The sequence below is a fragment of the Coregonus lavaretus genome (assembly GCF_964263955.1).
Source record: "Coregonus lavaretus genome assembly, contig: HAP1_SCAFFOLD_1138, whole genome shotgun sequence".
NCBI classification, from domain to species: domain Eukaryota; kingdom Metazoa; phylum Chordata; class Actinopteri; order Salmoniformes; family Salmonidae; genus Coregonus; species Coregonus lavaretus.
The window spans coordinates 91,751-118,486 of record NW_028156382.1 but is presented as its reverse complement, the minus strand read 5'-3'; the positions used below and the strand labels follow the sequence as shown (position 1 = coordinate 118,486).

General features: G+C 46.6%; 1 pseudogene across 1 annotated transcript; it reads left to right on the top strand.

The window, feature by feature from the left end:
* Nucleotides 1-218: 218 nt before the first annotated feature.
* On the top strand, nucleotides 219-18,490 carry LOC311126419 (annotated as a pseudogene). Its single transcript has 4 exons — nucleotides 219-374; nucleotides 819-927; nucleotides 17,682-17,757; nucleotides 18,433-18,490. The product of its transcript is annotated as an uncharacterized misc_RNA (transcript).
* Nucleotides 18,491-26,736: the final 8,246 nt, after the last annotated feature.

The window sequence follows — 26,736 nt, the reverse complement described above, 5'->3', positions numbered from 1 at the left end:
GGCATATTATTTGTATTATTTAAAGAGGTGTGGTATTCGATGCATGGTACTTGTGCGCCCTCTTCTGGATTCGTGCGGTATGACGTGCATGCACTGCCATAGCCAACGGCGCGGCTACACGTTGCTAGCTAGTTATAGTTAGCTATAAACTTTCCAGTCCAGAAGACAAGGCTGGGGAAAAATGTGTATTTTGTTTGCTCTGCAAAATGAATGAAAATATGGATGTGAGACAGAGAAAAGTGTTCAAACTGCCGACCAACACAGAGAAGTATCGTGAAGCACATCCCAACGACGGTTATATCGGCGAGGATCACGACGAAACGGACGAGTTTAGGAAGATGGTGGACAGTTACAGCGAAACTGGGAGAGAGAGGGTACATGCACAGTCCATGGAAAATATGTTCTAACTTGGCTACGTTAATAGATGTATCAAAAACACTGCTTGAAATGCAGTCGACAGGGTTCCTGAAGACAGCTAGGGCGAAATAAATATATTCAACCTAGAAGACAGCTAGCTAAATTTTAGCTAACTATCGAGATGTCATTTTCGTGTAATTTTAAACTGATTCAAGGTAGGTTTTTGCGTTGTACTTCCAGGCCAACTTATTTTGGTCTAGTTTAGGGTAATAAACAGATCCTAGATCTGTCCTTAGCAAATATGTATCTCAGGGCGCCCGCATCACGTGACGCTAGAAGCATCAACTTCCGGTAGCTAGCCGGCTAGCAGCAGGCTAACAACAAGTAGCCTTCGCGATCTGGACGATACAGCGGTTACCAACGGTTGGTAGAATTAGTGTATCGTTATTTAATGTGAGTGATATGACACCGGTTCTCGACATGTCGGCGGTTACCAACGGATGAAAACGAGCTAACGAGGAAAAACACAGCAAGACCATAACGCAGCGAGGACACGTCCAGAAGACCACGGTTAGCATCTAGTTAACTAGCTGGTTGTTAGCTACTAACGTTAGTTGCCTGACGTCATGTAAAACATCTTTACATTTACATTTACGTCATTTAGCAGACGCTCTTATCCAGAGCGACTTACAAATAGGTGCATTCACCTTATAGCCAGTGGAATAACCACTCACCTTATAGCCAGTGGAATAACCACTTTACAATGTTATTTATTTTTTTATTTTTTCCCGGTCGTTGGGATTGTGACGTCATGTTGTCAACCAGCTTTCTGATTGGTCAGAGTCAATTCTCCCGGCCTCCGTTGATTGGTAGATGTGTTAAGGGAATGCGCGTGCCCACAGAACCGCACGAGCTCAGTCATCCACATAAAGAAATGCTCCTGCAATTGTTGAACTGGGAACATTTTATATGATATTATTATTTTCACGCTGGGAGAAATGTTACAGCATGACGTCACAATCCGAACGATTGGCAACTATTTCAAGCAGGGAAGATTTTTTTTTACATGACACCTATTAAGGGCGCGTTCGTAAAGTCAATCTGGAGTGCCAGAGTGCGCTCTGGGCGTTACTAAATTCGGAGCGTTTCGCTGTTGGAGCATTCAAAGCGCAAGCTGGACACTCTGGCAGAGTTGTAGAGTTGATCGGAGCGTTCAAAGCGCACGCTGGACACTGGCAGAGGAGTAGAGTTGATCGGAGCGTTCAAAGCGCACGCTGGACACTGGCAGAGGAGTAGAGTTGATCGGAGCGTTCAAAGCGCACGCTGGACACTGGCAGAGGAGTAGAGTTGATCGGAGCGTTCAAAGCGCACGCTGGACACTGGCAGAGGAGTAGAGTTGATCGGAGCGTTCAAAGCGCACGCTGGACACTGGCAGAGGAGTAGAGTTGATCGGAGCGTTCAAAGCGCACGCTGGACACTGGCAGAGGAGTAGAGTTGATCGGAGCGTTCAAAGCGCACGCTGGACACTCTGGCAGAGGAGTAAGGTTGATCGGAGCGTTCTGACCTCACAACGGCAGTCAAGCACCCAAGCTAACGGTGGCTAGCTTGCTAGCTACTTCCAGACACAAATGAGAGAACACCTCACTCTGACCATTAGGCTGTTTTCATGTTATCCAGAGCTGTTATGACTAACTGTGCTGCTGGCAACAATTTAATTACGCTTTTTTTGCCGACGTTTACCGGCCGTATTCAACGGGTGTTGAGCATTCGTACATTCATCAGTCATTCTGCGCTCTTGCACACTCAGACGAGAGTGCTCTGAAATCGGAGTAGATAGCCAGAGCGAATTTACGAACGCACCCTAAATCAGCTGGCCATTCAAACTGATTCCAGCACGCTAGCTACCTAAAAGACTACGATGACCTACTAGCCATTCCATTACGTTACACATATTAAGAGTCATCGGACGAAGGCGTGAACATTAACATGCATCGTTTGCTGTACGGTTTGGAAGCGTAAGGACCATATCTTTCATATCAGCAACAACAACAAAAGTTAGATTGGTACACACCTTAGTAACCTTAGTAACCTTTTAGGTAGATATACACCCGACTACAGAGTCATTTTCAGCCGGGTGCTTTTTCCAATTCAGTTAACTAGGCTACTTTTCAATTCGCTGTCTCTGTCTGGTATTAACCCTGTCTCTCTCTGTGTGTGGTATTAACCCTGTCTCTCTCTGTGTGCTGTATTAACCCTGTCTCTCTCTGTGTGGTATTAACCCTGTCTCTCTCTGTGTGGTATTAACCCTGTCTCTCTCTGTGTGGTATTAACCCTGTCTCTCTCTGTGTGTGGTATTAACCCTGTCTCTCTCTCTCCTTGTGTGGTATTAACCCTGTCTCTCTCTGTGTGCTGTATTAACCCTGTCTCTCTCTGTGTGTGGTATTAACCCTGTCTCTCTCTGTGTGTGGTATTAACCCTGTCTCTCTCTCTCCTTGTGTGGTATTAACCCTGTCTCTGTCTCTCTCTGTGTGCTGTATTAACCCTGTCTCTCTCTGTGTGTGGTATTAACCCTGTCTCTCTCTGTGTGCTGTATTAACCCTGTCTCTCTCTGTGTGCTGTATTAACCCTGTCTCTCTCTGTGTGTGGTATTAACCCTGTCTCTGTCTCTCTCTGTGTGTGGTATTAACCCTGTCTCTGTCCCTCTCTTTGTTTGGTGTTAACCCTGTCTCTCTCTCTCTGTGTGTGTGGTATTAACCCTGTCTCTCTCTCTCTGTGTGTGGTATTAACCCTGTCTCTCTCTCTCTGTGTGTGGTATTAACCCTGTCTCTGTCTCTCTCTGTGTGTGGTATTAACCCTGTCTCTGTCCCTCTCTTTGTTTGGTGTTAACCCTGTCTCTCTCTCTCTCTGTGTGGTATTAACCCTGTCTCTCTCTCTCTGTGTGTGGTATTAACCCTGTCTCTCTCTCTCTGTGCGTGGTATTAACCCTGTCTCTGTCTCTCTCTGTGTGTGGTATTAACCCTGTCTCTCTCTCTCTGTGTGTGGTATTAACCCTGTCTCTCTCTGTGTGTGGTATTAACCCTGTCTCTCTCTGTGTGGTATTAACCCTGTCTCTCTCTGTGTGCTGTATTAACCCTGTCTCTCTCTCTCTGTGTGTGGTATTAACCCTGTCTCTCTCTCTCTGTGTGTGGTATTAACCCTGTCTCTCTCTGTGTGCTGTATTAACCCTGTCTCTCTCTGTGTGCTGTATTAACCCTGTCTCTCTCTCTCTGTGTGTGGTATTAACCCTGTCTCTGTCTCTCTCTGTGTGTGGTATTAACCCTGTCTCTCTCTGTGTGTGGTATTAACCCTGTCTCTCTCTGTGTGCTGTATTAACCCTGTCTCTCTCTGTGTGCTGTATTAACCCTGTCTCTCTCTCTCTGTGTGTGGTATTAACCCTGTCTCTGTCTCTCTCTGTGTGTGGTATTAACCCTGTCTCTCTCTGTGTGTGGTATTAACCCTGTCTCTCTCTCTCTGTGTGTGGTATTAACCCTGTCTCTCTCTGTGTGCTGTATTAACCCTGTCTCTGTCTCTCTCTGTGTGTGGTATTAACCCTGTCTCTCTCTGTGTGTGGTATTAACCTTGTCTCTGTCTCTCTCTGTGTGCTGTATTAACCCTGTCTCTCTCTGTGTGTGGTATTAACCCTGTCTCTCTCTCTCTGTGTGTGGTATTAACCCTGTCTCTCTCTGTGTGTGGTATTAACCCTGTCTCTCTCTGTGTGTGGTATTAACCCTGTCTCTGTCTCTCTCTGTGTGTGGTATTAACCCTGTCTCTCTCTCTCTGTGTGTGGTATTAACCCTGTCTCTCTCTCTCTGTGTGTGGTATTAACCCTGTCTCTCTCTGTGTGTGGTATTAACCCTGTCTCTCTCTGTGTGTGGTATTAACCCTGTCTCTGTCTCTCTCTGTGTGTGGTATTAACCCTGTCTCTCTCTCTCTGTGTGTGGTATTAACCCTGTCTCTCTCTGTGTGTGGTATTAACCCTGTCTCTCTCTCTCTGTGTGTGGTATTAACCCTGTCTCTCTCTGTGTGCTGTATTAACCCTGTCTCTGTCTCTCTCTGTGTGTGGTATTAACCCTGTCTCTCTCTGTGTGTGGTATTAACCCTGTCTCTCTCTCTCCTTGTGTGGTATTAACCCTGTCTCTCTCTGTGTGCTGTATTAACCCTGTCTCTCTCTGTGTGTGGTATTAACCCTGTCTCTCTCTGTGTGCTGTATTAACCCTGTCTCTCTCTGTGTGCTGTATTAACCCTGTCTCTCTCTGTGTGTGGTATTAACCCTGTCTCTGTCTCTCTCTGTGTGTGGTATTAACCCTGTCTCTGTCCCTCTCTTTGTTTGGTGTTAACCCTGTCTCTCTCTCTCTGTGTGTGGTATTAACCCTGTCTCTGTCTCTCTCTGTGTGTGGTATTAACCCTGTCTCTGTCCCTCTCTTTGTTTGGTGTTAACCCTGTCTCTCTCTCTCTGTGTGTGGTATTAACCCTGTCTCTCTCTCTCTGTGCGTGGTATTAACCCTGTCTCTGTCTCTCTCTGTGTGTGGTATTAACCCTGTCTCTCTCTCTCTGTGTGTGGTATTAACCCTGTCTCTCTCTGTGTGTGGTATTAACCCTGTCTCTCTCTGTGTGGTATTAACCCTGTCTCTCTCTGTGTGCTGTATTAACCCTGTCTCTCTCTCTCTGTGTGTGGTATTAACCCTGTCTCTCTCTCTCTGTGTGTGGTATTAACCCTGTCTCTCTCTGTGTGCTGTATTAACCCTGTCTCTCTCTGTGTGCTGTATTAACCCTGTCTCTCTCTCTCTGTGTGTGGTATTAACCCTGTCTCTGTCTCTCTCTGTGTGTGGTATTAACCCTGTCTCTCTCTGTGTGTGGTATTAACCCTGTCTCTCTCTGTGTGCTGTATTAACCCTGTCTCTCTCTGTGTGCTGTATTAACCCTGTCTCTCTCTCTCTGTGTGTGGTATTAACCCTGTCTCTGTCTCTCTCTGTGTGTGGTATTAACCCTGTCTCTCTCTGTGTGTGGTATTAACCCTGTCTCTCTCTCTCTGTGTGTGGTATTAACCCTGTCTCTCTCTGTGTGCTGTATTAACCCTGTCTCTGTCTCTCTCTGTGTGTGGTATTAACCCTGTCTCTCTCTGTGTGTGGTATTAACCCTGTCTCTGTCTCTCTCTGTGTGCTGTATTAACCCTGTCTCTCTCTGTGTGTGGTATTAACCCTGTCTCTCTCTCTCTGTGTGTGGTATTAACCCTGTCTCTCTCTGTGTGTGGTATTAACCCTGTCTCTCTCTGTGTGTGGTATTAACCCTGTCTCTCTCTCTCTGTGTGTGGTATTAACCCTGTCTCTCTCTGTGTGTGGTATTAACCCTGTCTCTGTCTCTCTCTGTGTGTGGTATTAACCCTGTCTCTCTCTCTCTGTGTGTGGTATTAACCCTGTCTCTCTCTGTGTGTGGTATTAACCCTGTCTCTCTCTCTCTGTGTGTGGTATTAACCCTGTCTCTCTCTGTGTGCTGTATTAACCCTGTCTCTGTCTCTCTCTGTGTGTGGTATTAACCCTGTCTCTCTCTGTGTGTGGTATTAACCCTGTCTCTCTCTCTCTGTGTGTGGTATTAACCCTGTCTCTCTCTGTGTGCTGTATTAACCCTGTCTCTGTCTCTCTCTGTGTGTGGTATTAACCCTGTCTCTCTCTGTGTGTGGTATTAACCCTGTCTCTGTCTCTCTCTGTGTGCTGTATTAACCCTGTCTCTCTCTGTGTGTGGTATTAACCCTGTCTCTCTCTCTCTGTGTGTGGTATTAACCCTGTCTCTCTCTGTGTGTGGTATTAACCCTGTCTCTCTCTGTGTGTGGTATTAACCCTGTCTCTCTCTGTGTGTGGTATTAACCCTGTCTCTGTCTCTCTCTGTGTGTGGTATTAACCCTGTCTCTCTCTCTCTGTGTGTGGTATTAACCCTGTCTCTCTCTGTGTGTGGTATTAACCCTGTCTCTCTCTCTCTGTGTGTGGTATTAACCCTGTCTCTCTCTGTGTGCTGTATTAACCCTGTCTCTGTCTCTCTCTGTGTGTGGTATTAACCCTGTCTCTCTCTGTGTGTGGTATTAACCCTGTCTCTCTCTCTCTGTGTGTGGTATTAACCCTGTCTCTCTCTGTGTGCTGTATTAACCCTGTCTCTGTCTCTCTCTGTGTGTGGTATTAACCCTGTCTCTCTCTGTGTGTGGTATTAACCCTGTCTCTGTCTCTCTCTGTGTGCTGTATTAACCCTGTCTCTCTCTGTGTGTGGTATTAACCCTGTCTCTCTCTCTCTGTGTGTGGTATTAACCCTGTCTCTCTCTGTGTGTGGTATTAACCCTGTCTCTCTCTGTGTGTGGTATTAACCCTGTCTCTGTCTCTCTCTGTGTGTGGTATTAACCCTGTCTCTCTCTCTCTGTGTGTGGTATTAACCCTGTCTCTCTCTGTGTGTGGTATTAACCCTGTCTCTCTCTGTGTGTGGTATTAACCCTGTCTCTCTCTGTGTGTGGTATTAACCCTGTCTCTCTCTGTCTGCTGTATTAACCCTGTCTCTCTCTGTGTGTGGTATTAACCCTGTATGTGTGTGGTATTCACCCTGTGTCTCTTTGTGTGGTATTAACCCTGTCTCTCTGTGTGCTGTATTAACCCTGTCTCTCTCTGTGTGCAGTATTAACCCTGTCTCTCTCTGTGTGCTGTATTAACCCTAACCCTGTCTCTCTCTGTGTGGTATTAACCCTGTCTCTCTCTGTGTGCTGTATTAACCCTGTCTCTCTCTGTGTGCTGTATTAACCCTGTCTCTCTCTGTGTGCGGTATTAACCCTGTCTCTCTCTGTGTGCTGTATTAACCCTGTCTCTCTCTGTGTGCTGTATTAACCCTGTCTCTCTCTGTGTGTGGTATTAACCCTGTCTCTCTCTGTGTGCTGTATTAACCCTGTCTCTCTCTCTCTGTGTGTGGTATTAACCCTGTCTCTCTCTGTGTGCTGTATTAACCCTGTCTCTGTCTCTCTCTGTGTGTGGTATTAACCCTGTCTCTCTCTGTGTGTGGTATTAACCCTGTCTCTCTCTCTCTGTGTGTGGTATTAACCCTGTCTCTCTCTGTGTGCTGTATTAACCCTGTCTCTGTCTCTCTCTGTGTGTGGTATTAACCCTGTCTCTCTCTGTGTGTGGTATTAACCCTGTCTCTGTCTCTCTCTGTGTGCTGTATTAACCCTGTCTCTCTCTGTGTGTGGTATTAACCCTGTCTCTCTCTCTCTGTGTGTGGTATTAACCCTGTCTCTCTCTGTGTGTGGTATTAACCCTGTCTCTGTCTCTCTCTGTGTGTGGAATTAACCCTGTCTCTCTCTCTCTGTGTGTGGTATTAACCCTGTCTCTCTCTGTGTGTGGTATTAACCCTGTCTCTCTCTGTGTGTGGTATTAACCCTGTCTCTCTCTGTCTGCTGTATTAACCCTGTCTCTCTCTGTGTGTGGTATTAACCCTGTATGTGTGTGGTATTCACCCTGTGTCTCTTTGTGTGGTATTAACCCTGTCTCTCTGTGTGCTGTATTAACCCTGTCTCTCTCTGTGTGCAGTATTAACCCTGTCTCTCTCTGTGTGCTGTATTAACCCTAACCCTGTCTCTCTCTGTGTGGTATTAACCCTGTCTCTCTCTGTGTGCTGTATTAACCCTGTCTCTCTCTGTGTGCTGTATTAACCCTGTCTCTCTCTGTGTGCGGTATTAACCCTGTCTCTCTCTGTGTGCTGTATTAACCCTGTCTCTCTCTGTGTGCTGTATTAACCCTGTCTCTCTCTGTGTGTGGTATTAACCCTGTCTCTCTCTGTGTGCTGTATTAACCCTGTCTCTCTCTCTCTGTGTGTGGTATTAACCCTGTCTCTCTCTGTGTGCTGTATTAACCCTGTCTCTGTCTCTCTCTGTGTGTGGTATTAACCCTGTCTCTCTCTGTGTGTGGTATTAACCCTGTCTCTCTCTCTCTGTGTGTGGTATTAACCCTGTCTCTCTCTGTGTGCTGTATTAACCCTGTCTCTGTCTCTCTCTGTGTGTGGTATTAACCCTGTCTCTCTCTGTGTGTGGTATTAACCCTGTCTCTGTCTCTCTCTGTGTGCTGTATTAACCCTGTCTCTCTCTGTGTGTGGTATTAACCCTGTCTCTCTCTCTCTGTGTGTGGTATTAACCCTGTCTCTCTCTGTGTGTGGTATTAACCCTGTCTCTGTCTCTCTCTGTGTGTGGTATTAACCCTGTCTCTCTCTCTCTGTGTGTGGTATTAACCCAGTCTCTCTCTGTGTGTGGTATTAACCCTGTCTCTCTCTGTGTGTGGTATTAACCCTGTCTCTCTCTGTGTGTGGTATTAACCCTGTCTCTCTCTGTCTGCTGTATTAACCCTGTCTCTCTCTGTGTGTGGTATTAACCCTGTATGTGTGTGGTATTCACCCTGTGTCTCTTTGTGTGGTATTAACCCTGTCTCTCTGTGTGCTGTATTAACCCTGTCTCTCTCTGTGTGCAGTATTAACCCTGTCTCTCTCTGTGTGCTGTATTAACCCTAACCCTGTCTCTCTCTGTGTGGTATTAACCCTGTCTCTCTCTGTGTGCTGTATTAACCCTGTCTCTCTCTGTGTGCTGTATTAACCCTGTCTCTCTCTGTGTGCGGTATTAACCCTGTCTCTCTCTGTGTGCTGTATTAACCCTGTCTCTCTCTGTGTGCTGTATTAACCCTGTCTCTCTCTGTGTGCTGTATTAACCCTGTCTCTCTCTGTGTGCTGTATTAACCCTGTCTCCCTCTGTGTGGTATTAACCCTGTCTCTCTCTGTGCTGTATTAACCTTGTCTCTCTCTGTGTGCTGTATTAACCCTGTCTCTCTCTGTGTGCTGTATTAACCCTGTCTCTCTCTGTGTGCTGTATTAACCCTGTATCTCTCTCTGTGTGCTGTATTAACCCTGTCTCTCTCTGTGTTGTATTAACCCTGTCTCTCTCTGTGTGTGGTATTAACCCTGTCTATCTCTGTGTGCTGTATTAACCCTGTCTCTCTCTGTGTGCTGTATTAACCCTGTCTCTCTCTGTGTGCTGTATTAACCCTGTCTCTCTCTGTGTGCTGTATTAACCCTGTCTCTCTCTGTGTGCGGTATTAACCCTGTCTCTCTCTGTGTGCTGTATTAACCCTGTCTCTCTCTGTGTGGTATTAACCCTGTCTCTCTCTGTGTGCTGTATTAACCCTGTCTCTCTCTGTGTGCGGTATTAACCCTGTCTCTCTCTGTGTGCGGTATTAACCCTGTCTCTCTCTGTGTGCGGTATTAACCCTGTCTCTCTCTGTGTGCTGTATTAACCCTGTCTCTCTCTGTGTGCTGTATTAACCCTGTCTCTCTCTGTGTGTGGTATTAACCCTGTATGTGTGCTGTATTAACCCTGTGTCTCTTTGTGTGGTATTAACCCTGTATCTCTCTCTGTGTGCTGTATTAACCCTGTCTCTCTCTGTGAGTGGTATTAACCCTGTCTCTCTCTGTGTGCTGTATTAACCCTGTCTCTCTCTGTGAGTGGTATTAACCCTGTCTCTCTCTGTGTGCTGTATTAACCCTGTCTCTCTCTGTGTGCTGTATTAACCCTGTCTCTCTCTGTGTGCTGTATTAACCCTGTCTCTCTCTGTGTGCTGTATTAACCCTGTCTCTCTCTGTGTGCTGTATTAACCCTGTCTCTCTCTGTGTGCTGTATTAACCCTGTCTCTCTCTGTGTTGTATTAACCCTGTCTCTCTCTGTGTGTGGTATTAACCCTGTCTATCTCTGTGTGCTGTATTAACCCTGTCTCTCTCTGTGTGCTGTATTAACCCTGTCTCTCTCTGTGTGCTGTATTAACCCTGTCTCTCTCTGTGTGCTGTATTAACCCTGTCTCTCTCTGTGTGCTGTATTAACCCTGTCTCTCTCTGTGTGCTGTATTAACCCTGTCTCTCTCTGTGTGTGGTATTAACCCTGTCTCTCTCTGTGTGCTGTATTAACCCTGTCTCTCTCTGTGTGCTGTATTAACCCTGTCTCTCTCTGTGTGCGGTATTAACCCTAACCCTGTCTCTGTTTGTATTTGTGTGGTATTAACCCTGTCTCTCTCTGTGTGCTGTATTAACCCTGTCTCTCTCTGTGTGCGGTATTAACCCTAACCCTGTCTCTGTCTGTATTTGTGTGGTATTAACCCTGTCTCTCTCTGTGTGTGGTATTAACCCCGTCTCTCTCTGTGTGCTGTATTAACCCTGTCTCTCTCTGTGTGCTGTATTAACCCTAACCCTGTCTCTCTCTGTGTGCTGTATTAACCCTGTCTCTCTCTGTGTGCTGTATTAACCCTGTCTCTCTCTGTGTGGTATTAACCCTGTCTCTCTCTGTGTGCTGTATTAACCCTGTCTCTCTCTGTGTGCTGTATTAACCCTGTCTCTCTCTGTGTGCTGTATTAACCCTGTCTCTCTCTGTGTGCTGTATTAACCCTGTCTCTCTCTGTGTGCTGTATTAACCCTGTCTCTCTCTGTGTGTGGTATTAACCCTGTCTCTCTCTGTGTGCTGTATTAACCCTGTCTCTCTCTGTGTGCTGTATTAACCCTGTCTCTCTCTGTGTGCGGTATTAACCCTAACCCTGTCTCTGTCTGTATTTGTGTGGTATTAACCCTGTCTCTCTCTGTGTGCTGTATTAACCCTGTCTCTCTCTGTGTGCGGTATTAACCCTAACCCTGTCTCTGTCTGTATTTGTGTGGTATTAACCCTGTCTCTCTCTGTGTGTGGTATTAACCCCGTCTCTCTGTGTGTGCTGTATTAACCCTGTCTCTCTCTGTGTGCTGTATTAACCCTAACCCTGTCTCTCTCTGTGTGCTGTATTAACCCTGTCTCTCTCTGTGTGCTGTATTAACCCTGTCTCTCTCTGTGTGGTATTAACCCTGTCTCTCTCTGTGTGCTGTATTAACCCTGTCTCTCTCTGTGTGCTGTATTAACCCTGTCTCTCTCTGTGTGCTGTATTAACCCTGTCTCTCTCTGTGTGCGGTATTAACCCTGTCTCTCTCTGTGTGCTGTATTAACCCTGTCTCTCTCTGTGTGTGGTATTAACCCTGTCTCTCTCTGTGTGCTGTATTAACCCTGTCTCTGTCTGTATGCTGTATTAACCCTGTCTCTCTCTGTGTGCTGTATTAACCCTGTCTCTCTCTGTGTGCTGTATTAACCCTGTCTCTCTCTGTGTGCTGTATTAACCCTGTCTCTCTCTGTGTGGTATTAACCCTGTCTCTCTCTGTGTGCTGTATTAACCCTGTCTCTCTCTGTGTGCTGTATTAACCCTGTCTCTCTCTGTGTGCTGTATTAACCCTGTCTCTCTCTGTGTGCTGTATTAACCCTGTCTCTCTCTGTGTGCGGTATTAACCCTGTCTCTCTCTGTGTGCTGTATTAACCCTGTCTCTCTCTGTGTGTGGTATTAACCCTGTCTCTCTCTGTGTGCTGTATTAACCCTGTCTCTCTCTGTGTGCTGTATTAACCCTGTCTCTCTCTGTGTGCTGTATTAACCCTGTCTCTCTGTGTGCTGTATTAACCCTGTCTCTCTCTGTGTGCGGTATTAACCCTAACCCTGTCTCTGTCTGTATTTGTGTGGTATTAACCCTGTCTCTGTCTCTCTCTGTGTGTGGTATTAACCCTGTCTCTCTCTGTGTGCTGTATTAACCCTGTCTCTCTCTGTGTGCTGTATTAACCCTGTCTCTCTGTGTGCTGTATTAACCCTGTCTCTCTCTGTGTGCGGTATTAACCCTAACCCTGTCTCTGTCTGTATTTGTGTGGTATTAACCCTGTCTCTCTCTGTGTGCTGTATTAACCCTGTCTCTCTCTGTGTGCTGTATTAACCCTGTCTCTCTGTGTGCTTTATTAACCCTGTCTCTCTCTGTGTGGTATTAACCCTGTCTCTCTCTGTGTGCGGTATTAACCCTGTCTCTCTCTGTGTGCTGTATTAACCCTGTCTCTCTCTGTGTGTGGTATTAACCCTGTCTCTCTCTGTGTGCTGTATTAACCCTGTCTCTGTCTGTGTGCTGTATTAACCCTGTCTCTCTCTGTGTGCTGTATTAACCCTGTCTCTCTCTGTGTGCTGTATTAACCCTGTCTCTCTCTGTGTGCTGTATTAACCCTGTCTCTCTGTGTGGTATTAACCCTGTCTCTCTCTGTGTGCTGTATTAACCCTGTCTCTCTCTGTGTGCTGTATTAACCCTGTCTCTCTCTGTGTGCGGTATTAACCCTGTCTCTCTCTGTGTGCTGTATTAACCCTGTCTCTCTCTGTGTGTGGTATTAACCCTGTCTCTCTCTTTGTGCTGTATTAACCCTGTCTCTCTGTGTGCTGTATTAACCCTGTCTCTCTCTGTGTGCGGTATTAACCCTAACCCTGTCTCTGTCTGTATTTGTGTGGTATTAACCCTGTCTCTCTCTGTGTGCTGTATTAACCCTGTCTCTCTCTGTGTGCTGTATTAACCCTGTCTCTCTCTGTGTGCTGTATTAACCCTGTCTCTCTCTGTGTGGTATTAACCCTGTCTCTCTCTGTGTGCGGTATTAACCCTGTCTCTCTCTGTGTGCTGTATTAACCCTGTCTCTCTCTGTGTGCTGTATTAACCCTGTCTCTCTGTGTGCTTTATTAACCCTGTCTCTCTCTGTGTGGTATTAACCCTGTCTCTCTCTGTGTGGTATTAACCCTGTCCTTGTTACAGCGTGTGGTGAATGAAGAGGTCTCCTGTCCTCTCTGGTATTAACCCATATTAAGTGTGTGCCCTCAGGCCCCTACTCCACTACCACATATCTACAACACAAAATCCATGTGTACGTGTGTGTATAGTGCGTATGTTATCGTGTGTGTGTATGCATCTGTGTGTGTCTCTTCACAGTCCCCGCTGTTCCATAAGGTGCATTTGAATCTGTTTTTTAAAATCTGATTCTACTGCTTGCATCAGTTACCTGATGTGGAATAGAGTTCCATGTAGTCATGGCTCTATGTAGTACTGTGCGCCTCCCATAGTCTGTTCTGGACTTGGGGACTGTGAAGAGACCTCTGATGGCATGTCTTGTGGGGTATGCATGGGTGTCTGAGCTGTGTGCCAGTCGTTTAAACAGACAGCTCGGTGCATTCAACATGTCAATACCTCTTACAAATACAAGTAGTGATGAAGTCAATCTCTCCTCCACTTTGAGCCAGGAGAGATTGACATGCATATTATTAATGTTAGCTCTCTGGTTACATCCAAGGGCCAGCCGTGCTGCCCTGTTTCTGAGCCAACTGCAATTTTCCTAAGTCCCTCTTTGTGGCACCTGACCACACGACTGAACAGTAGTCCAGGTGCGACAAAACTAGAGCCTGTAGGACCTGCCTTGTTGATAGTGCTGTTAAGAAGGTAGAGCAGCTCTTTATTATGGACAGACTTATCGCCATCTTAGCTACTGTTGTATCAATATGTTTTGACCATGACAGTTTACAATCCAGGGTTACTCCAAGCAGTTTAGTCTCCTCAACTTGCTCAATTTCCACATGGTTTATTACAAGATTTAGTTGAGGTTTAGGGTTTAGTGAATGATTTGTCCCAAATACAATGCTTTAAGTTTTAGAAATATTTAGGACTAACTTATTCCTTGCCACCCATTCTGAAACTAACTGCAACTCTTTGTTAAGTGTTGCAGTCATTTCAGTCGCTGTATTAGCTGATGTGTATAGTGTTGAGTCATCCGCATACATAGACACACTGGCTTTACTCAAAGCCAGTGGCATGTCGTTAGTAAAGATTTAATAAAGTAAGGGGCCTAGACAGCTGCCCTGGGGAATTCCTGATTCTATCTGGATTATGTTGGAGAGGCTTCCATTAAAGAACACCCTCTGTCTTCTGTTAGAAAGGTAACTCTGTATCCACAATATAGCAGGGGGTGTAAAGCCATAACACAAGTTTTTCCAGCAATAGACTATGATCGATAATGTCAAAAGCCGCACTGAAGTCTAACAAAACAGCCCCCACAATCTTACTGTAAAATAGCATTGTATCTGGTCAAACACCATTTTTTCCAAAGGGTTACTAACGGTAGGTAAAAGGCTGATTGGTCAATTATTTGAGCCAGTAAAGGGGGCTTTACTATTCTTGGGTAGGGGAATTACTTTAGCTTCCCTCCAGGCCTGTGGGCACACACATTCTAGTAGGCTTAGATTGAAGATATGGCAAATAGGAGTGGCAATAAATTCTGCTATTATCCTCAGTAATTTTCCATCCAAGTTGTCAGACCCCGGTGGCTTGTCATTGTTGATAGACAACAATAATGTTCACCTCTTCCACACTCACTTTATGGAATTCAAAATTACAATTCTTTCATAATTTGGTCAGATATACTTGGATGTGTAGTGTCAGTGTTTGTTGCTGGCATGTCACGCCTAAGTTTGCTAATCTTGCCAATTAAAAAAATAATTAATATAGTTGGCAATATCAGTGGGTTTTGTGATGAATGAGCCATCTGATTCAATGAATGATGGAGCGGAGTTTGCCTTTTTGCCCAAAATGTCATTTAAGGTGCTCCAAAGCTTTTTACTATCATTCTTTATATCATTTATCTTTGTTTCATAGTGTAGTTTCTTCTTCTTTTTATTCAGTTTAGTCACATGATTTCTCAATTTGCAATACGTTTGCCAATCGGTTGTGCAGCCAGACTTATTTGCCATTCCTTTTGCCTCATCCCTCTCAACCATACCATTTTTCAATTCCTCATCAATCCATGGGGATTTAACAGTTTTTACAGTCATTTTCTTAATGTGTGCATGCTTATTAGTAACTAGAATAAGCAATTTCATAAATGTGTCAAGTGCAGCGTCTATTTGCTCCTCATTACACACCACAGACCAACAAATATTATTTACATCAACAACATAGGAATCATTACAAAACGTATTGTATGACCTCTTATACACTATATTAGGCCCAGCCTTTGGAACTTTGGTTTTCCTAGATATGGCTACTATATTGTGATCACTACATCCGATGGATCTGGATACTGCTTTCAAACACATTTCTGCAGCATTAGTAAAGATATGATCAATACATGTTGATGATCCTCTACAGGAGGTGGTTCTGTATATAAACAGCAACACCTCCACCATTGGCTTTTCTGTAGATCTTACAACCATGTACAGTGGCTTGCGAAAGTATTCACCCCCCTTGGCATTTTTCCTATTTTGTTGCCTTACAACCTGGAATTAAAATGGATTTTTGGGGGGTTTGTATCATTTGATTTACACAGCATGCCTACCACTTTGAAGATGCAAAAAAAAAAATTTTGTGAAACAAACAAGAAATAAGACAAAAAAACTGAACTTGAGCGTGCATAACTATTGACTAAGGTCAATACTTTGTAGAGCCACCTTTTGCAGCGATTACAGCTGCAAGTCTCTTGGGGTATGTCTTTATAAGCTTGGCACAACTAGCCACTGGGATTTTTGCCCATTCTTCAAGGCAAAACTGCTCCAGCTCCTTGAAGTTGGATGGGTTCCGCTGGTGTACAGCAATCTTTAAGTCATACCACAGATTCTCAATTGGATTGAGGTCTGGGCTTTGACTAGGCCATTCCAAGACATTTAAATGTTTCCCCTTAAACCACTCTAGTGTTGCTTTAGCAGTATGCTTAGGGTCATTGTCCTGTTGGAAGGTGAGCCCCAGTCTCAAATCTCTGGAAGAGTGAAACAGGTTTGTTTCCCTCAAAGATTTCCCTGTATTTAGCGCCATCCATCATTCCTTCAATTCTGACTAGTTTTCCAGTCCCTGCTGATGAAAAACATCCCCACAGCATGATGGTGTTCTCTGGGTGATGAGAGGTGTTGGGTTTGCGCCAGACATAACGTTATCCTTGATGGCCAAAAAGCTCACGTTTAGTCTCATCTGACCAGAGTACCTTCTTCCATATGTTTGGGGAGTCTCCCACATGCCTTTTGGTGAACACGAAACGTGTTTGCTTATTTTTTTTCTTCAAGCAATGGCTTTTTTCTGGCCACTCATCCGTAAAGCCCAGCTCTGTGGAGTGTACAGCTTAAAGTGGTCCTATGGACAGATATTCAATCTCCGCTGTGGAGCTTTGCAGCTCCTTCAGGGTTATCTTTGGTCTCTTTGTTGCCTCTGATTAATGCCCTCCTTGCCTGGTCCGTGAGTTTTGGTGGACGGCCCTCTCTTGGCAGGTTTGTTGTGGTGCCATATTCTTTCCATTTTTTTATAATGGATTTAATGGTGCTCCGTGGGATGTTAAAAGTTTCAGATATTTTTTTATAACCCAACCCTGATCTGTACTTCTCCACAACTTTGTCCCTGACCTGTTTGGAGAGCTCCTTGGTCTTCATGGTGCCACTTGCTTGGTGGTGCCCCTTGCTTAGTGGTGTTGCAGACTCTGGTGCCTTTCAGAACAGGTGTATATATACTCAGATCATGTGACAGATCATGTGACACTTAGATTGCACACATGTGGACTTTATTTAACTAATAATGTGACTTCTGAAGGTAATTGGTTGCACCAGGTCTTATTAAGGGGCTTCATAGCAAAGGGGGTGAATACATATGCACGCACCACTTTTCCGTTATACATTTTTTAGAATTTTTTGAAACAAGTTATTTTTTTCATTTCACTTCACCAGTTTGGACTGTTTTGTGTATGTCCATTATGCAACAAAATAGGAAAAACGCCAAGGCACTGTATTGCTACCACTGTATCATCGAAGGTATTATCTAAGTGCATTTCAGAGATTGTCAGAATATGAATGTAATCTGTCATTGATAAGTCATTGTCTTCACGCAGCCTTATAATGCTGTGAAAGGATCCAGGAACCCAAATGATTTGGGTGGATCCCATCCTCCTTATAAGACGAGCTTTGTTTCCAGAAGGTATCAAAATTGTCAATAAATGTTACACCTACAGAGCTGCAATAGTCTCGTAGCCAGTTATGGAGGGCTAAAAGTCTGCTGAACCGTTCAATGCCACGATTTAGGGAGGGCAGAGGGCCAGATATTATGGGGCGTTTGTTGGTGTCAAGTAGAGACCCAATCAGTTCTTTAAAATCCATCTTCTGATCTGCCCTTCATAATGTCATTTGACCCCACATGAACCATGACAGTATCAGCCCCCGGTGACTGACTCACAGCCTCGGGAATCAACCTGGTGATATCCTGAACTTTTGCCCCCAGGAAAACACAGAGTCTTTGCCCCAGGTACATATATATGCCTCACCATCGATCTCCTTATCACAGTAGCCGGGTGGTGAAAGAAGAGGTCTCCTGTCCTCTCTGGTATTAACCCTGTCCTTTCTGTGTTACAGCGGGTGATGAATGAGGAGAGGTCTCTTGTAGGTCCCTGGCTCCTGGCTCTCTTTGTCTTTGTGGTGTGTGGATCAGGTAAGTGACAGACAGTGTGTGTGTGTATAAAGGGCTTGTCAGTCCAAAACGCGTTCTACAATATTGGACTGTTGGCTCTCATAATTCTCAATTTCTTTTTGCACATTCAGTTGAACAGATGGACATGGAGAGAGAGTGGGGAGGTGGTCTGTCACAGAGCCGGATAGATAGTCACAATGGACTCTGAATTGTGCTTTAATGTGTTGTTATGAATACTAATCTCTATCTCCCTCATCGCTCTCTCCTTTCTCTCCCCCCTTCTCCCTATCTATCACTCCCCCTCACTCTCTCTCCCTCTCACATCTATCACTCCCCCTCACTCTCTGTCCCCATCTATCACTCCCCCTCACTCTCTCTCCCTCTACCTATCTCTCTCTCGCTGTCTCCCCCTCACTCTCTCTCCCTCTCCCTATCTCTCTCTCGCTGTCTCCCCCTCACTCTCTCTCCCTCTCCCTGTCTCTCTCTCGCTGTCTCCCCCTCACTCTCTCTCCCCCATCTCTCTCTCTCCCCTTATCTCTATCTCTCTCGCTGTCTCTTTCTTTCTCACTGTCTCCCCTTCTCTCTCTCTCGCCGTCTCTCACTGTCTCTCTCTCGCTGTCTCCCCCTCACTCTCTCTCCCCCCTTCTCCCTATCTATCACTGTCTCTCACTCTCTCGCGCTCTCTCTCTCTCTCAGCTATCTTCCAGATCATCCAGAATGTCAGGCAGGGGTTGTGATGATCAGAGCCTTCTCCTCGTGGAAAATACCAACAGCCCCCAGACACCCCGTCGTCCTCTCTGTGTCCAGTTAAACATCCGCTGATTCTACATGTCAATTCGATTAGTAAATTCTCTAGATTCTCTCTCTCTGTTTTGGTGTCAGACTATGTCCAGGACTTTGTCTTTTTTTATATTCATTGGTCTGTATTGATTGGTCTGTATTGATTGGTCTGTATTGATTGGTCTGTATTGGTATGTATTGATTGGTCTGTATTGGTAATGTTGAAACATGAAATGTTTTCCATCTAGTTATTGAAATAACCATTTTGTTTATGTAAAGTTCTTGTCTTAATGCCTGTTCTCATCTGATCTGTTCTCTGATAGTAACACTGATCCCAGGTCAGCTTGTTATTGTGGATGTGGGGAGAGGAGACTGATCCTAAAGCAGGGGTTATCCTGTTAGTCCAGTACAGACTGATCCTAGAGCAGGGGTTATCCTGTTAGTCCAGTACAGACTGATCCTAGAGCAGGGGTTATCCTGTTAGTCCAGTGCAGACTGATCCTAGAGCAGGGGTTATCCTGTTAGTCCGGTACAGACTGATCCTAGAGCAGGGGTTATCATGTTAGTCCGGTACAGACTGATCCTAGAGCAGGGGTTATCCTGTTAGTCCAGTACAGACTGATCCTAGAGCAGGGGTTATCCTGTTAGTCCGGTACAGACTGATCCTAGAGCAGGGGTTATCCTGTTAGTCCGGTACAGACTGATCCTAGAGCAGGGGTTATCCTGTTAGTCCGGTACAGACTGATCCTAGAGCAGGGGTTATCATGTTAGTCCGGTACAGACTGATCCTAGAGCAGGGGTTATCCTGTTAGTCCGGTACAGACTGATCCTAGAGCAGGGGTTATCCTGTTAGTCCGGTACAGACTGATCCTAGAGCAGGGGTTATCCTGTTAGTCCGGTACAGACTGATCCTAGAGCAGGGGTTATCCTGTTAGTCCGGTACAGACTGATCCTAGAGCAGGGGCTATCCTGTTAGTCCAGTGCAGACTGATCCTAGAGCAGGGGTTATCCTGTTAGTCCAGTGCAGACTGATCCTAGAGCAGGGGTTATCCTGTTAGTCCAGTGCAGACTGATCCTAGAGCAGGGGTTATCCTGTTAGTCCAGTGCAGACTGATCCTAGAGCAGGGGTTATCCTGTTAGTCCAGTGCAGACTGATCCTAGAGCAGGGGTTATCCTGTTAGTCCAGTGCAGACTGATCCTAGAGCAGGGGTTATCCTGTTAGTCCAGTGCAGACTGATCCTAGAGCAGGGGTTATCCTGTTAGTCCAGTGCAGACTGATCCTAGAGCAGGGGTTATCCTGTTAGTCCAGTGCAGACTGATCCTAGAGCAGGGGTTATCCCGTTAGTCCGGTGCAGACTGATCCTAGAGCAGGGGTTATCCCGTTAGTCCGGTGCAGACTGATCCTAGAGCAGGGGTTATCCCGTTAGTCCGGTGCAGACTGATCCTAGAGCAGGGGTTATCCCGTTAGTCCGGTGCAGACTGATCCTAGAGCAGGGGTTATCCCGTTAGTCCGGTGCAGACTGATCCTAGAGCAGGGGTTATCCCGTTAGTCCGGTGCAGACTGATCCTAGAGCAGGGGTTATCCCGTTAGTCCAGTGCAGACTGATCCTAGAGCAGGGGTTATCCCGTTAGTCCAGTGCAGACTGATCCTAGAGCAGGGGTTATCCCGTTAGTCCAGTGCAGACTGATCCTAGAGCAGGGGTTATCCCGTTAGTCCAGTGCAGACTGATCCTAGAGCAGGGGTTATCCCGTTAGTCCAGTGCAGACTGATCCTAGAGCAGGGGTTATCCCGTTAGTCCAGTGCAGACTGATCCTAGAGCAGGGGTTATCCCGTTAGTCCAGTGCAGACTGATCCTAGAGCAGGGGTTATCCTGTTAGTCCAGTGCAGACTGATCCTAGAGCAGGGGTTATCCTGTTAGTCCAGTGCAGACTGATCCTAGAGCAGGGGTTATCCTGTTAGTCCAGTGCAGACTGATCCTAGAGCAGGGGTTATCCTGTTAGTCCAGTGCAGACTGATCCTAGAGCAGGGGTTATCCTGTTAGTCCAGTGCAGACTGATCCTAGAGCAGGGGTTATCCTGTTAGTCCAGTGCAGACTGATCCTAGAGCAGGGGTTATCCTGTTAGTCCAGTGCAGACTGATCCTAGAGCAGGGGTTATCCTGTTAGTCCAGTGCAGACTGATCCTAGAGCAGGGGTTATCCTGTTAGTCCAGTGCAGACTGATCCTAGAGCAGGGGTTATCCTGTTAGTCCAGTGCAGACTGATCCTAGAGCAGGGGTTATCCTGTTAGTCCAGTGCAGACTGATCCTAGAGCAGGGGTTATCCTGTTAGTCCAGTACAGACTGATCCTAGAGCAGGGGTTATCCTGTTAGTCCAGTGCAGACTGATCCTAGAGCAGGGGTTATCCTGTTAGTCCAGTACAGACTGATCCTAGAGCAGGGGTTATCCTGTTAGTCCAGTGCAGACTGATCCTAGAGCAGGGGTTATCCTGTTAGTCCAGTACAGACTGATCCTAGAGCAGGGGTTATCCTGTTAGTCCAGTGCAGACTGATCCTAGAGCAGGGGTTATCCTGTTAGTCCAGTACAGACTGATCCTAGAGCAGGGGTTATCCTGTTAGTCCGGTACAGACTGATCCTAGATTAGGGGTTATCCTGTTAGTCCAGTACAGACTGATCCTAGAGCAGGGGTTATCCTGTTAGTCCAGTACAGACTGATCCTAGAGCAGGGGTTATCCTGTTAGTCCAGTGCAGACTGATCCTAGAGCAGGGGTTATCCTGTTAGTCCAGTGCAGACTGATCCTAGAGCAGGGGTTATCCTGTTAGTCCAGTACAGACTGATCCTAGAGCAGGGGTTATCCTGTTAGTCCGGTACAGACTGATCCTAGAGCAGGGGTTATCCTGTTAGTCCAGTACAGACTGATCCTAGAGCAGGGGTTATCCTGTTAGTCCAGTGCAGACTGATCCTAGAGCAGGGGTTATCCTGTTAGTCCAGTACAGACTGATCCTAGAGCAGGGGTTATCCTGTTAGTCCGGTGCAGACTGATCCTAGAGCAGGGGTTATCCCGTTAGTCCAGTACAGACTGATCCTAGAGCAGGGGTTATCCCGTTAGTCCGGTGCAGACTGATCCTAGAGCAGGGGTTATCCCGTTAGTCCGGTGCAGACTGATCCTAGAGCAGGGGTTATCCTGTTAGTCCAGTACAGACTGATCCTAGAGCAGGGGTTATCCTGTTAGTCCAGTACAGACTGATCCTAGAGCAGGGGTTATCCCGTTAGTCCAGTACAGACTGATCCTAGAGCAGGGGTTATCCTGTTAGTCCAGTACAGACTGATCCTAGAGCAGGGGTTATCCTGTTAGTCCAGTACAGACTGATCCTAGAGCAGGGGTTATCCTGTTAGTCCGGTACAGACTGATCCTAGAGCAGGGGTTATCCTGTTAGTCCGGTACAGACTGATCCTAGAGCAGGGGTTATCCTGTTAGTCCAGTACAGACTGATCCTAGAGCAGGGGTTATCCTGTTAGTCCAGTGCAGACTGATCCTAGAGCAGGGGTTATCCTGTTAGTCCGGTACAGACTGATCCTAGAGCAGGGGTTATCCTGTTAGTCCGGTACAGACTGATCCTAGAGCAGGGGTTATCCTGTTAGTCCAGTACAGACTGATCCTAGAGCAGGGGTTATCCTGTTAGTCCAGTACAGACTGATCCTAGAGCAGGGGTTATCCTGTTAGTCCAGTACAGACTGATCCTAGAGCAGGGGTTATCCTGTTAGTCCGGTACAGACTGATCCTAGAGCAGGGGTTATCCTGTTAGTCCGGTACAGACTGATCCTAGAGCAGGGGTTATCCTGTTAGTCCAGTACAGACTGATCCTAGAGCAGGGGTTATCCTGTTAGTCCAGTACAGACTGATCCTAGAGCAGGGGTTATCCTGTTAGTCCAGTACAGACTGATCCTAGAGCAGGGGTTATCCTGTTAGTCCAGTACAGACTGATCCTAGAGCAGGGGTTATCCTGTTAGTCCAGTACAGACTGATCCTAGAGCAGGGGTTATCCTGTTAGTCCGGTGCAGACTGATCCTAGAGCAGGGGTTATCCTGTTAGTCCGGTACAGACTGATCCTAGAGCAGGGGTTATCCTGTTAGTCCGGTACAGACTGATCCTAGAGCAGGGGTTATCCTGTTAGTCCGGTACAGACTGATCCTAGAGCAGGGGTTATCCTGTTAGTCCAGGACAGACTGATCCTAGAGCAGGGGTTATCCTGTTAGTCCAGTACAGACTGATCCTAGAGCAGGGGTTATCCTGTTAGTCCAGTACAGACTGATCCTAGAGCAGGGGTTATCCTGTTAGTCCAGTACAGACTGATCCTAGAGCAGGGGTTATCCTGTTAGTCCAGTACAGACTGATCCTAGAGCAGGGGTTATCCTGTTAGTCCAGTGCAGACTGATCCTAGAGCAGGGGTTATCCTGTTAGTCCAGTACAGACTGATCCTAGAGCAGGGGTTATCCTGTTAGTCCAGTACAGACTGATCCTAGAGCAGGGGTTATCCTGTTAGTCCAGTACAGACTGATCCTAGAGCAGGGGTTATCCTGTTAGTCCAGTACAGACTGATCCTAGAGCAGGGGTTATCCTGTTAGTCCAGTACAGACTGATCCTAGAGCAGGGGTTATCCTGTTAGTCCAGTGCAGACTGATCCTAGAGCAGGGGTTATCCTGTTAGTCCAGTACAGACTGATCCTAGAGCAGGGGTTATCCTGTTAGTCCAGTACAGACTGATCCTAGAGCAGGGGTTATCCTGTTAGTCCAGTACAGACTGATCCTAGAGCAGGGGTTATCCTGTTAGTCCAGTACAGACTGATCCTAGAGCAGGGGTTATCCTGTTAGTCCAGTACAGACTGATCCTAGAGCAGGGGTTATCCTGTTATGTTAGTCCAGTACAGACTGATCCTAAAGCAGGGGTTATCCTGTTAGTCCAGTACAGACTGATCCTAGAGCAGGGGTTATCCTGTTATGTTAGTCCAGTACAGACTGATCCTAGAGCAGGGGTTATCCTGTTAGTCCAGTACAGACTGATCCTAGAGCAGGGGTTATCCTGTTAGTCCGGTACAGACTGATCCTAGAGCAGGGGTTATCCTGTTAGTCCAGTACAGACTGATCCTAGAGCAGGGGTTATCCTGTTAGTCCAGTACAGACTGATCCTAGAGCAGGGGTTATCCTGTTAGTCCAGTACAGACTGATCCTAGAGCAGGGGTTATCCTGTTAGTCCAGTACAGACTGATCCTAGAGCAGGGGTTATCCTGTTAGTCCAGTACAGACTGATCCTAGAGCAGGGGTTATCCTGTTAGTCCAGTACAGACTGATCCTAGAGCAGGGGTTATCCTGTTAGTCCAGTACAGACTGATCCTAGAGCAGGGGTTATCCTGTTAGTCCAGGACAGACTGATCCTAGAGCAGGGGTTATCCTGTTAGTCCGGTACAGACTGATCCTAGAGCAGGGGTTATCCTGTTAGTCCAGTACAGACTGATCCTAGAGCAGGGGTTATCCTGTTAGTCCGGTACAGACTGATCCTAGAGCAGGGGTTATCCTGTTAGTCCAGTACAGACTGATCCTAGAGCAGGGGTTATCCTGTTAGTCCAGTACAGACTGATCCTAGAGCAGGGGTTATCCTGTTAGACCAGTACAGACTGATCCTAGAGCAGGGGTTATCCTGTTAGTCCAGTACAGACTGATCCTAGAGCAGGGGTTATCCTGTTAGTCCGGTACAGACTGATCCTAGAGCAGGGGTTATCCTGTTAGTCCAGTACAGACTGATCCTAGAGCAGGGGTTATCCTGTTAGTCCAGTACAGACTGATCCTAGAGCAGGGGTTATCCTGTTAGTCCAGTACAGACTGATCCTAGAGCAGGGGTTATCCTGTTAGTCCAGTACAGACTGATCCTAGAGCAGGGGTTATCCTGTTAGTCCAGTACAGACTGATCCTAGAGCAGGGGTTATCCTGTTAGTCCAGTACAGACTGATCCTAGAGCAGGGGTTATCCTGTTAGTCCAGTACAGGCTGATCCTAGAGCAGGGGTTATCCTGTTATGTTAGTCCAGTACAGACTGATCCTAGAGCAGGGGTTATCCTGTTATGTTAGTCCAGTACAGACTGATCCTAGAGCAGGGGTTATCCTGTTAGTCCAGTACAGACTGATCCTAGAGCAGGGGTTATCCTGTTAGTCCAGTACAGACTGATCCTAGAGCAGGGGTTATCCTGTTAGTCCAGTACAGACTGATCCTAGAGCAGGGGTTATCCTGTTAGTCCAGTACAGACTGATCCTAGAGCAGGGGTTATCCTGTTAGTCCGGTACAGACTGATCCTAGAGCAGGGGTTATCCTGTTAGTCCAGTACAGACTGATCCTAGAGCAGGGGTTATCCTGTTAGTCCAGTACAGACTGATCCTAGAGCAGGGGTTATCCTGTTAGTCCAGTACAGACTGATCCTAGAGCAGGGGTTATCCTGTTAGTCCAGTACAGACTGATCCTAGAGCAGGGGTTATCCTGTTAGTCCAGTACAGACTGATCCTAGAGCAGGGGTTATCCTGTTAGTCCAGTACAGACTGATCCTAGAGCAGGGGTTATCCTGTTAGTCCAGTACAGACTGATCCTAGAGCAGGGGTTATCCTGTTATGTTAGTCCAGTACAGACTGATCCTAGAGCAGGGGTTATCCTGTTAGTCCAGTACAGACTGATCCTAGAGCAGGGGTTATCCTGTTAGTCCGGTACAGACTGATCCTAGAGCAGGGGTTATCCTGTTAGTCCAGTACAGACTGATCCTAGAGCAGGGGTTATCCTGTTAGTCCAGTACAGACTGATCCTAGAGTAGGGGTTATCCTGTTAGTCCAGTACAGACTGATCCTAGAGCAGGGGTTATCCTGTTAGTCCAGTACAGACTGATCCTAGAGCAGGGGTTATCCTGTTAGTCCAGTACAGACTGATCCTAGAGCAGGGGTTATCCTGTTAGTCCAGTACAGACTGATCCTAGAGCAGGGGTTATCCTGTTAGTCCAGTACAGACTGATCCTAGAGCAGGGGTTATCCTGTTAGTCCAGGACAGACTGATCCTAGAGCAGGGGTTATCCTGTTAGTCCGGTACAGACTGATCCTAGAGCAGGGGTTATCCTGTTAGTCCAGTACAGACTGATCCTAGAGCAGGGGTTATCCTGTTAGTCCGGTACAGACTGATCCTAGAGCAGGGGTTATCCTGTTAGTCCAGTACAGACTGATCCTAGAGCAGGGGTTATCCTGTTAGTCCAGTACAGACTGATCCTAGAGCAGGGGTTATCCTGTTAGACCAGTACAGACTGATCCTAGAGCAGGGGTTATCCTGTTAGTCCAGTACAGACTGATCCTAGAGCAGGGGTTATCCTGTTAGTCCGGTACAGACTGATCCTAGAGCAGGGGTTATCCTGTTAGTCCAGTACAGACTGATCCTAGAGCAGGGGTTATCCTGTTAGTCCGGTACAGACTGATCCTAAAGCAGGGGTTATCCTGTTAGTCCAGTACAGACTGATCCTAGAGCAGGGGTTATCCTGTTAGTCCAGTACAGACTGATCCTAGAGCAGGGGTTATCCTGTTAGTCCAGTACAGGCTGATCCTAGAGCAGGGGTTATCCTGTTATGTTAGTCCAGTACAGACTGATCCTAGAGCAGGGGTTATCCTGTTATGTTAGTCCAGTACAGACTGATCCTAGAGCAGGGGTTATCCTGTTAGTCCAGTACAGACTGATCCTAGAGCAGGGGTTATCCTGTTAGTCCAGTACAGACTGATCCTAGAGCAGGGGTTATCCTGTTAGTCCAGTACAGACTGATCCTAGAGCAGGGGTTATCCTGTTAGTCCAGTACAGACTGATCCTAGAGCAGGGGTTATCCTGTTAGTCCGGTACAGACTGATCCTAGAGCAGGGGTTATCCTGTTAGTCCAGTACAGACTGATCCTAGAGCAGGGGTTATCCTGTTAGTCCAGTACAGACTGATCCTAGAGCAGGGGTTATCCTGTTAGTCCAGTACAGACTGATCCTAGAGCAGGGGTTATCCTGTTAGTCCAGTACAGACTGATCCTAGAGCAGGGGTTATCCTGTTAGTCCAGTACAGACTGATCCTAGAGCAGGGGTTATCCTGTTAGTCCGGTACAGACTGATCCTAGAGCAGGGGTTATCCTGTTAGTCCAGTACAGACTGATCCTAAAGCAGGGTTCTTC